This window comes from Macaca mulatta, chromosome 5 (assembly GCF_049350105.2).
Source record: "Macaca mulatta isolate MMU2019108-1 chromosome 5, T2T-MMU8v2.0, whole genome shotgun sequence".
In the NCBI taxonomy this organism is placed as follows: domain Eukaryota; kingdom Metazoa; phylum Chordata; class Mammalia; order Primates; family Cercopithecidae; genus Macaca; species Macaca mulatta.
Genome location: NC_133410.1, coordinates 71,759,008 through 71,771,713, shown reverse-complemented (window position 1 = coordinate 71,771,713; position 12,706 = coordinate 71,759,008). Strand labels below are relative to the sequence as shown.

Sequence of the window (12,706 nt, the reverse complement as noted above, 5' to 3'; positions counted from 1 at the left end):
TCAGAGTTTCTAAGGACACTCGGTGGGGGAAAGCCAGAGAGCCAGGAGTGCTAATTGGTTAGGTAGGAGATGAAATCATAGGGAATTGAAGCTGTCCTTTTGTGCTGAGTCAGTTCCTGGGTGGGGACCACAAGATCAAATGAGCCAGTTTATCAATCTGGGTGGTGCCAGGTGGTCCATCAAGTGAAGGTTTGCAAAAACATCTCAAGCACTGATCTTAGGAGTAGTTTAGGGAGGGTCAGAATCTTGTAGCCTCCAGCTCCATGACTCCTAAACCATAATTTCTAAACTTTGTGGCTAATTTGTTAGTCCTACAAAGGCAATCTAGTCTCCAGGCAAGAAAGAAGTTTGTTTTGGGAAAGGGCTGTTATCATCTTTGTTTTAAATTATAAACTAAGTTCCTCCCAAAGTTAGTGTAGCCTACACCCAGGAAGAAACAAGGACAGTGGAGGTTAGAAGCAAGATGGAGTTGGTTACGTCAGCTCAGTTATAATTTTGCATCATCTTTGATTAGTTTTATGACTCAATCAGATTTTTAAACTAGGGTTCTGGAAATTTTTACCCAGTCAAAGCGTATGATCTTATTATTGTCAGAGGCCAGGCATGGGTGGCTCATGCCCTTAACCCCAGCACTTTAGGAGCCTGACACAGGCGGTTTGCTTGAAGCAAGGAGTTCAATACCAGCCTGGGCAACAAAGCAAGATCCCATCTCTACAAAAAATTTTAAAATTTAGCCAGGCATGGTGGCACACATTTATAGTCCTGCCACATTGAAAGACTGAGATAGAAGGATTGCTTGAAGCCAGAAGTTCGATACCAGCCTAGGCAACAAAGTGAGACTCCATCTCTACAAAAAAAAAAAAAGAATTTATTTAGCTGGGTATGGTGGCACATACCTATAGTGTCCCAAATCCTCAGGAGGCTGAGGTCAGAGGAGTGTTTGTGCCCAGGACCTGGAGGCTGCAGTGAGCTATGATCACAACACTACACTCCAGCCTGAGCAACAGAGTGAGACTCTGTCTCTAATAAATAAATAAATGGATAAATAAACAAACAAATAAATACAATTATCAGAAACCTGTACTTCAGAGTATTTATTAGAGTATGTTTCATGAATTTCTTTGAAGATAGAGCAGTTTTGGCCTGCTGCTAATTGTGAACATTTTCAGAGAAGAATCTGAATAAAACTAATTGTCTGTAAATGACAAAAGACTTAAAGTGGTCATGGTTAAAGATCTGATAGGAGCTTATTATAATGTGGCATATCACGTTCTAAGATAACTGAATTATGATTGATTCATATAGACAGAAAGAACATTGACATATTTCTAGGAATTTCATAAAATTTTTGAAACAGTTATATTAAAAATGTATACCCATATAAATGCAACTTGAAGAAGGTTAAGCATTACTTTTTGACAATGCTTCTATGTAATTCAGTATCTCAAATAAATCTAATGAGTTTAACATCTCTCTCTTTACAAGATGAGAGAACATATTATTTAAGATTTTCCAGGGGTGCTCTGGGAAATCACAAAGTTAGTTTTGAAGTCAAAACGACTATTTAAATTTGATATTGAGTTGATTGTCAAAAATGTGAAAAGTTTTGAACATTTCATTAAGTAGGCTCACTACTATGAAATAATATTTATTTATTTAACTAGTGAGACAATAAAATATTTCAAAGGCAAATACCATAAGTTATATAGCTGTGAAAAAATTTTAGCTCTTCTAATATTGAGAAAACTTGGTTTTCCTAAGCAAAGATCTGATAAATACAACATGAAGCAGAGGAAATTATTTTGCTAAGATACAAAATCTTTGTTTCCTAAGTAGATTACTTAAAAGATAAGGAGAAATCTCTTATTTTTTAATAAGACCAGACCAATAATCCAAGAAAACTGTCATTCTGGTTTTGCATTAGTATGCTTTTAAAGTTGTCTCATTTTTTTAACTTAGAAATAAAGTCATTCTCTCTTAGCGGCTGACTACACATAAAATTATTTTTCCACGAACCCTCTACGTGTTTTTAAAAATCCATTGAGTTTTGGTCCTACTCTTTTCCTTTTTCTCATTCTGGAACAACCAGTCATTCTACCTTAGGACAAAATTACTCTTTTTTCCCCCTTAAAAAAATATATCCTTCATACCACATTTCTCTTTTTAAATCAAAAACACACCCTACTTTTCTTGCACACTTTGCATAGTTTTTTTTTCTTTACTCTCTTTATTCATAGTAGTTTCATTTATGTAAATTCAGTATAACTTTTAATCATGAGTAACATTTCCTCTTTTTTTTTTTTTTGAGACAGAATCTCCCTCTGTCACCCAGGCTGGAGTGCAGTTGTATGATCTCAGCTCACTGCAAACTCCACTTTCCAGGCTCGTGATTCTCCTGCCTCAGCTTCCCGAGTAGCTGGGAAATACAGGCATGTGCCACCACACCCTGCTAATTTTTTTTTTATTTTTATTTCACCGTGTTAGCCAGGATGGTCTCCATCTCCTGACCTCGTGATCCGCCTGCCTTGGCCCCACAAAGTGATCAACATTTCTTTTACAGAGAAAACTAGGAAGTAGACAATTGTGAATTTCCTGTCATATGCCAGTGTTCTGTAACTGACTGGCACATTTGCAAATACACTACTTTGTGTTTTTATAGGTATATACTGTTTCCTCATGGTATAGTTTCTCATGTGTATTAACATACCCACATATATTTCGTTTCTTTATAACATATAAAAACAAGATGCCAAAAATACATAGATTTAACTTATGTTCAGTAATGAATGTTTCAGCATTTTATCCTATTTGGAAATTTTGAACACACGCACACTCTACATATATATATACACACACATATATATACATATGTGGACTATGTGTATATATAGTGTATATATACACACTATATATATACATACATACATATGTATAATTTAACATAATTCTAAGGTTTCAAGTTACCATAAACATTTTTGAAACTGTTTTTAGGCAGACATATTATAATACCAAACAAAGCTAACCAACATTTTAACTTATTTCCCTCTTAACTATTTTTAACCTTATTTGGCTACTAAATCCAGTAGAATAAAAATGTATGCTCATATTATACATAATGCTGATAACTTAGAATACATAGCTATTTTTATGAAACCAACCATGTTAAACTAATCTTTTATATCAACAATTTATCCAAGTCATGTGAACATGAAAGCATTTAGGTTAGTTTCTGTATTTTCTGGGGTTTTAGGAATATTTATTTTATGTAAGTGTTCATTTATCTCTAAGCCAATTTGAATAAACCATTACATAATTTTATAAATTAATTTGGTAACACTATTCAGAGGTAGAAAACTGTCATGTATACAGTACATATACATATACAAGTAAACCTAAGTATACATAGCCATACAGACAGCTTCAAACAGAGATCTTAGAGTTTTGTTTTAAAATTTTAGTCATGATTCAGTAAACGTATTAGTAAAAACTCACGGGTTTATCTCCACTTTACATTTGTATCCAAATTGTATTTCTGGCAAATGGGACAAGTTAGGGTTACCTGTTGACTCATATTTATGGAGGAGGCTTTTAAGATTTTTGTTTATTGTTATTAAGTAATTTTCTGGAAGTGGTGGACACTGGAGCATTTTGTTTTCAAAAAGCCTGTTTTTGTTGTTGTTGTTGTTGTTGTTGTTTAGAAGCAAGAGTTATCTCCCAGGAAGTTTGCATAGCAAATAGATTGCCCTCAGGTCCTAGAGAGGACAGGGTCAAATATTTATATCTGAAAGGCACAAAGAAAGGATGTAAGGTTTCTCTGAGAGCATTTTGGGGCATATCAATGATCACAGATTTAGGGTATTTTTTTCTAAGTGCAGGACAATTCTATTTCCAATGTTTTGACTTTTTAAAGTATCTGCAAGCATCTTGATATGAACAGGAGAGATTTGGGGATTGTTAAGAAGGATGGATGGGCTTTGAATTGCTCCTAGTGCTGCGTTTCTGTTTTTAATGGACTCAATTTGTAAGACAAGGGTAGTTGTTTTAAACTCTTCAGAAAACTGTGTTGCAGCCTGAATAATAAAGAGGCTGACCTTCCTATCAAATTACATTATATTGAATTTGCTACTTCATATCAGAGAACATATTTCTAACTAAGATGAAAATAAAAATCCCTATGTTCTAGATTGAGTTGCATGCCTTTAGAATGTTTTAATAAATTATTACACAAAGCCTTCCTAATATTCTTTCTCTCTAAGTGATGCAGGAGCTTTTCCTCCTTAGCTCAACCAGATTTGGGTTCTTTTCTCACAACCAAGAATTAGGCACAAGGTCATCAAAGAGTGAGTGGAGCAGAATTTATTAAGCAAAAGGAAAGCTCTCAGCAAAAAACAAAAAAGGGTCCTGAAAGCAGGTTTCCAGTTGCTTCCTTCACAGTTGAATATGAGGGCTTAAGGTGTGAATTCTACCCCATCCTTCCAGTGCACATGTGGGTCCTTAGGCTGAGTTCCTCCATATTGATTTATTTCTGTTACCGCACATATGTTAAGGAATGGAATTGTCCACTATGGGCATGTTTAGGCAAGACCCCTGTGCAAGTTCCTTTATCTGCAAAAAACATCTGGTATAAATTCTTCTGGGGTGGATTGAAGTTCTCCAGGGACCCTTCCCTTACTGTCTGCCTAAAGCAAGCTGGATAACTCCTTTCATAAGTGCATAATTCCATATTAGAAGAGAAGGCCTTAAAAATAGTTCCTCTCAGGCTCTGAAGATCAACCTCCAATTAAGCCCATTTCTGACCGTAGAGTATTTTGGCCAAAAAAAAAAAAAAAAAAAAAAAAATCCTTTGAAATATGATTGTCAGGTTTTGAATGGGACAAACAGTAAATTTTCCGGCACAATTGAATCCCCTTTTTTCCCCTAACTGTAAAGACCAAGAAGAGATGAACCCTTTTCCTTTAATTAATTATTTTTTCAGAGAGCAAGATCTCATTGTGTTGCCTAAACTGGTCTCAAACTCCTGGGCTCAAACAATCCTCCTGCCTCAGCCTCCCAAAGTGCAGGGATTACAGGCATGAGCCAACTGCAACTGCCCCCTGCCACCCTGCCTTTTTTTTAAACCAAAGGGGTATCTATTCCATGTGACTCAAAATCAAAATCAGTAAGCCCTTTTATAGCCTAATCACAGACACAAGAGGCATCCCCAGAGAAGAAGACACCCTCATGATCCAGAGCCACTACCAAAAACAGACAGAAGAATGACAGATGCAGACAAAACCTCCTACGAGCTAGTAATGCCAGCAGGATACCAGCTGCAAATGGGGTGCAGCCCACATTTCTGTTCAGCCATTCTCATATCTCAGGGCCCCTATCTAACAGTTGGCCACCTGCAGATGCAGGCCTGACAATCTGTGTGCCCTGACAGGTGTAAAGTCAAGCCAAGCTCTCAAGATACAAAGTGAGACAAATAGGAATGCCATGGCTGTCCCTGGGAGGAAAAAGATCAATAATCAATGAGTACTTCGAACCAAATTTGTAAGAGTTACAATTCAAAGGAATACTTCTTACAAATTTCTCCTGCTAATCTGAATTTGGAAAGGACTGGATGGGAAAAAAATCTTACCTTCCTCTCTCAACCGGCCTCTGCAGATAGAGATCTAGGAAACTGACTCAGTAAGAATTCTTTGCTGGCTTAGTCAGTGACAGCCCCAGAGTCGTTGAGTGCCCTAGCCAATGCAATGCCATCCTCATCACCAGAAACTGCAGTGAAGGAAAGCAATATTTTCATTCTACCTGTCTACATTCTTGGCTGGGACTCTGTAACCAAAGACATTAACAATAGAAAAATATACACATTTATTTAATTTAAGTTTTACATGACATGAGAGCCTTCCTAAGGAAATGAAGACCCCCCCCCAAAAAAGGTTAAACCTGAGTATTTTTATGTGAGATTTGATGAAGTGTGCAAAGTTATGAACAAGTGTGATAGGGCAAAGTATGGGTTAAGCGAAGTAAACTGGGGGAAATTTAGCAAAGCCTATTCATTCTGATTCCTCTTGCCCTTCCATCTTTGGAGATAAAAATGCCACTGGGTATATGGAGGGCAGCTCTCATTTGAGATTCTTACGAAATGCTTCAGGAGAAAATCAGAGATACCTTCCTGCACTTGCTATTTGTCAATTTCTTAAAATATTCAATGTGTCAGAGCTCTGTATTATGGGGTAGTACGTTCTGAACCTCCTCACCTACTAAAACCCATGTTTTACTACCTTATATTACCATGTTTTAAAATACCATGTTTAAAATACCGTGTTTAAAAAATATCATGTTTTACATACCTTGTATATTGGAAATCTACTTCTAAGTTTTCCTCCTAGAGAAACTCTCATACTTGTGTGCAAAGACATGCATAAGGTGTTCATTACAGTGATGCTCAAAATAGCATAAAAGTCAATCATACTGAACTGTTCTTCAGTAAAAGAGAACAGGGTGGAATAGGGAAGAAAGAAAAAGCACAGTTTGCTTGCATTTTTCCAGGTGGATAATGCCGAGCTGGAGCAGAAGATTTGAATCTGACAATCATCTGCACTGGCACCAAAGGTTTTTTAAGCCCTGGACAACATGAAACGTGGAGAAAAGCATTATGTGATCAGTTACCCCTTAGTAATATACTAAATCAAGTATTGGTATATATGAAATAATGAATAAGAATTGATCTTATACTGGAGTTTTCTTTTTCCTAGTACCATTGTCTCATTCGGTCTCAAGCTGCAATAATATTGCAAAACAATCCAGATTATAACCTCCTAAAGCACTGGCAACCTTTTATTCTTATAACTCTTTCCATCAAATTATTACATCATTAGTAAAAGAAGCCCTCACTTTTCCAAAAAGTAAAATTTTATTCTGAAAATTTAATTGAGTGTGGCCTATAAGAATAACTGCCATGTGTTTCAGGTACTGTGCTTATTAAACAATTCTTGATAATGTAATTTCTTAAAAAATTATTTTTATACCACTGCAGGCAAGGAGAAAAACCCCTTTCCATTCTGACTTAGGTTCATTGGTGGGGCCCAGCAAATTAGACTGACAAAAGACAGATTAACAAGAGAAAAACAGTTTAGTAAGGAGTGCTTCATGGACGCACATGGGAGAATTCTGATGAGTAACTCAACGGGGCGATTGAAATTTAGGGTTATATAGCATCTAAACAAAAAACAACAGATTTTGTAGAGAAGTGGCAAAACAAAGGAAAAGAACTTTGAGCTTGTAAGGGCAGCAAATTGTGGGAAGGTAAATATATGGGGGAAACTAATGGAACATGAGAGCTACAGTAGTTCCCCCTTATCTGCAGTTTTGCTATCCGCAGTTTCAGTTACCTGTGGTCAACTGAGGTCTGCAAACAGGTGAGTAAACAACATCAGATCAAAAATATTCAGGAAATGGGCCGGGCATGGTGGTTTATGCTTGTAATCCCAGCACTTTGGGAGGCTGAGGCAGGTGAATCACCTAAGGTCAGGAATTCAAGACCAGCCTGCCCAACACAGTGAAACCCTGTCTCTACTAAAAATATGAAAGAATTAGCAGGGCATGGTGGTGGGCACCTATAATCCCAGCTACTTAGGAGGCTGAGGAAGGAGAATCGTTTGAACCTGGGAGGCGGAGGTTGCAGTGAGCCAAGATCGCGCCATTGCACTCCAGCCTGGGCAAAAAGAGCAAAACTCTGTCTCAAAAAAAAAAAAAAAAAAAAAATCAGGAAATGGAAACATAAAGTAAATAAATAAATAATACGATTTTTCTAGAAAAAACAATACAGTATAACAACTGCCTAAATTATATTTACATTGTATTAGGGATTATAAGTAATGCAGAAATGATTTAAACTGTTTTGGAGGATGTGTGTAGATTATATGCAAATACTATGCCATTTTATATCAGGGACTTAAGCATCCACAGAAAAATCCCCGGGAAGATTTGGAACCAATACCACGTGACTACAGAAAGATGACTGTACGGTACAATATATTTTGAGAGAAAGAAAGAGATACTGTATTCACATAATTTGTATTGCAGTATGTTATTATAATTGTTCTATTTTATTATAAATTACTGTTGTTAATCTCTTACTGTGCCTAATTTATAAATTAAACTTTGTTGTAGGTGTGTATGTATAGGGAAAAACCTGGTGGTATATGTACTATTTGCTGCTATGGGTTGTTTCAGGCATCCACTAGGGGGCCTTGGGACATATTTCCCATGGGTAAGAGGAGACTACTGTAGTTAGTAACATTTATTATGTGGATTCTTCTGGTGCCATCTCCAGGCTGATAAATGTTTAAAGTTGTCTCTGGTGATTAACTTCTATTTTTCCTAATAGAGAGGAGAGAGGGATACCTTTGTAAATTTATAGTCTGCTTAGAGCTTGCCTTGTATCTGCTTCCAATTGTCTTCAGTTCAAAATCATCAATATGCCAAGTGGCATATTTTGGGGCAGCATATTTTGCTACTTTTCATAACCTTCACTGAATTTTCCCCCAAGTATTAATATATTGACTTGCCAGATGGTCTGGATTCCTATGACAGCATTTTTTTTTTTTTTATTTTTATTTATTTATTTTTAACTAAAAGCTTTCAGGAACATGGCAAAGTAGTTCAGTGGATGAACAAGACTATTGATTTAGCTGATCATGTTCTAGAGTTAAGAATTTGAAATACCATGACACAAATTCAAGTTCCTAGTTTTACAATCACGGAAAAGCTCAAATTTTCTTTCTTTCCTTCTTTCTTTCTTTCTTTCTTTCTTTCTTTCTTTCTTTCTTTCTTTCTTTCTTTCTTTCTTTCTTTCTTTTTCTTTTTCTTTCTTTCTCTTTCTTTCTTTCTTTCCTTTCTTTCTTCCTTTCTTTCTTTCTTTTTTTTTTTTTTTTTTTTTTTGTGCGTGTGAGCCAGAGATTTATTTCTTCATTTCTTGCATTTGAAGTACTCTTCGATGACATCCTTGGCCTGAGACTCCTTGCCATAGTCCTTAACTACTACACAACTGCAGCCAACCACTTTATGGGGTTTCCCCTCTCTGCCAATTGTACAGAGGCCTACCCTTTCCTCTAGTTTCTTGTTGTCATCCACATTAATTAGGTTAATTTGGTGTTCAGCACAAAGGGCCTCCACCAACTTGACATACATAGGCTCATCACAGTTGGATGCAAGCACACAAAGGTGGGTTTGGTGCTTGTCTAATCCTTTGGCAGCTTCGCGAATTCCACATGCTAGGCCATGGTGGATGAGGGCGGTCTTCAGCACCTCTGGTAAAGCAGTATTAATGGCCATTACACCTCCAGCAGCAACGCCTTCCTCGGCCATGGCGGTGGGTTACGGGTGAAGCCGAATCTTGAATGCACCCAAGCCTCTGCCTCCGCACGACTCAGTGGTGGCGGGCAAAAACGCCTCACGCGCCGAAAAGCTAAAATTTTCTAAACCTAACAGTGAGCAAGAAGACTATTACATGTGAATGAAGGTAGGGGTTTTGAGTTCTTTTATTTTATTATTATTGCTTTTTTTTTTTTTACTACTAAAACGAGATAACCAGAAAAGATTTATGAAAGTTTTAAACTGCAGGACAGAATTCACATAAGAAATTGAGTATCTGAAATAATCACCTAGTTGAATTAAATTATATGTTGGGGTCAGGGTCTGAAATCAACTATTAAATTTTAGTATAATCAAAATTATTTTTGAAACTTCTTCATTAGATCATAAAATATACTGAATTTTAAAAAATATATTCCTATGTGGTGTACAGATATTATTACATATTATTGTACAAAGTGTGTAGTACATAATGAAAAGTATCTTTACAAAGTATCATTTTATAGTATTGTAATAACATAAAAGAACTACTTGAATTTATGTAAATTAAATGTATCTGTGATGCAATCCTCTGTATTAAGAAAAAAAAATTCAGTTGCTATTTCTGTGTTGATAAATCTTTTCCATGAGAACTTTTTCCCAAAACAATGCATCAACAAGAGTCTTCTTGAATATATTGATTTATACTTTTCCATTAAAATTGTATGCAATTATTAGATCACTTACTACGTGTGTCAACAGTGCGACTATTAAACATATATAATGATCTGAGAAATGTTCATTATGCATTGCTATTGCTTTTGAAAGCAGGTTAAAATGATTTGGAATTTAGATCTTTATTAATTTCCCTGCTTTTGTTTATGTTTGAAAATTTCTGGCCGGGCGCGGTGGTTCACGCCTGTAATCCCGCACTTTGGGAGGCTGAGGTGGCGGATCACGAGGTCAGGAGATTGAGACCATCCTGGCTAACACGGTGAAACCCCGTCTCTACTAAAAATACAATAAATTAGCCGGGTGTGGTTGTGGGCGCCTGTAGTCCCAGTTACTCGGGAGGCTGAGGCAGGAGAATGGCGTGAACCCAGGAGGCAGAGCTTGCAGTGAGCCAAGATCACGCCACTGCACTCCAGCCTGGGCCACAGAGCACGAGACTCAGTCTCAAAAAAAAAAAAAAAAAAAAGAAAAAAAAATTTCTCTTAAAAAAATTTTTTTTTAATTACTCACTATATGCCTTTTTATTTTATGTAGTACATGTTTTTACTACATGTGATCCAAAGTTTTAATGGTACTTAATAAAAGTACCATTAAAATCTGAGTGTTTCAGATTTGAGCTCTTCTGCATTTTACCAAAATTTTTAGTGAATATATTCAGTCTTTGAAATTTTGAAATAAATTTCTGAAGATTAATTTAATAATTCACATGAACACAGGACTGATAGTTCACCTAGAATTCCATGAAGGAATGTAAAAAGTGCTAATTGTGTTCAGGAGAGTTATCCAGCTAGCTAATTGGCACCTGCTCGTCATTAGTACACACAAATTCCCAGGAAAGTGCCAAAGTATTACTGTGAAAATAAAACTGCAAGAGAAGAGCCTTACTCTATTTCTAATATTTGTTTATTTATTTATTTATTTATTTATTTGCTAAGGAAGGAAAAAAAAAAGTAGTTCTTAAAAGTTTTGAGTATTGCTAGGGGATTTGCTTCTGTCTATTTATTAAATAGCCCTGAAAAAGTATATAACACATTGAATCTACTCTCCTAGGGAAACATAGAATAACAGAGTGGGTTGGTCTTTCACTCCAGAGACTTAAGAAATAGTTCTAGTGTCATGTCAGATTGAGCATCTCTAACATGAAAATTAGAAATCTGAAATGCTCCAAAATCTAAAACTTTTTGAGTGTCAACATCCTCCCACAAAAGGAAAATTCCACACCTGACCTCATGTTATAGATTGCAGTCAAAATACTGTCAAAACTTTATTTCATGCACAAAATTGTTAAGAACATTGTATAAAATTACCTTCAGGCTGTATGTATAAGGTGTTGATGAAACATAAATGAATTCTATGCTTAGACTTGGGTCCCATTCCCAAGATATCTCAAATATGTATTTGCAACTATTCCAAACTCTGGAAAAATCTGAAATCCAAAATGCTTCTGGTCCCACACATTTCAGAGAAGGAATACTCAACCTTTATTTGATTAAGCGGTACTCTCTTTTGACTTTCACATTTAAACAGTTCAAACAGACAGCTTTCACCAGTTGTTTGTAAGGACAAACGTTGAAAAACATGAAAAGAAAACCATGAAGTGTAAAAATGTCAACATTGAATTTGAATAAAAGAAGAGTCAACCATTCTAATCAGAGGTGAAACTTTAAAATTTTTGCTTTCAGCTTTCACAGTAAAACAGGTAAAAATTGCCTATCTACAACATTCTTTTTTTTTTTTTTTAATTTATACAACTATGGCTATTTTATGTTGTACTTACATTCCCTTGGAAGGAGTAGGTACGTATATTCATCAAACCTTGTTATTATAAATATTAACCATTAGTATTGACTATTAGCCTAATATTGAGTGAATGCTTTTGATGAGAGAAGCACTACTGACGGTCATTATCATAGTGTAATAATATTAAAAATCATTTGTAAGCTGGGCACGGTGACTCACGCCTGTAATCCCAGCACTTTGGGAGGCCAAGGCAGGTGGATCATCTGAGTTCAGGAGTTCAAGACCAGCCTGGCCAACATGGCGAAACCGCATCTCTATTAAAAATACAAAAATGAACCGGGCACGATGGTAGGCATCTATAATCCCAGCTGCTTGGGAGGCTGAGTTAGGAGAACCGCTTGAACCCAGGAGACGGAGGTTGCAGTGAGCCAAGATCATGCCATTGCACTCACGCCTGGGTGACAGCGGGAGACTCTGTCTCAAAAAAAAAAAAAAAATCATTTGTAGAGGAAATATTACAGTGTATTACTACAATGTTATGTAATTTTGTTTTAGTGATCAGTGAGTTTAAATTCTTTGATGAATTAGAGGTGTACTATCCATATTCATTTGTATAATCAAACTTATGTGCATATAGATTACACTTAACTGAATTTTTTTTAAGGACTGTTACAAAGAAAAGTTGTCAGGTCCTACCTTAGACTGAATCTGAAACCCTGGGGGGTGGAGACCAGTAATCTACTTGTAACAAGCTGCTTAAATTTGAGAATTATCGCCTGTAATCCCAGCACTTTGGGAGGCTACTAAGTGAGTGGAACACCTGAGGTCAGGAGTTTGAGAACTCTGGCCAACATGGTGAAATCCCCTTCTCTATTAAAAATACAAAAATTAGGTG

The 12,706-nt window shown here is 36.2% G+C and overlaps 1 protein-coding gene and 1 pseudogene across 9 annotated transcripts in view; one reads left to right on the top strand and one right to left on the bottom strand.

The window, feature by feature from the left end:
- The window catches only part of ADGRL3 (adhesion G protein-coupled receptor L3), an 854,829-nt gene that overhangs the window by 547,480 nt on the left and 294,643 nt on the right, over positions 1-12,706 (top strand).
- Positions 8,903-10,549, bottom strand: LOC712781 (small ribosomal subunit protein eS12 pseudogene; annotated as a pseudogene). The gene has a single exon (XR_013417459.1). The product of XR_013417459.1 is annotated as a small ribosomal subunit protein eS12 pseudogene (transcript).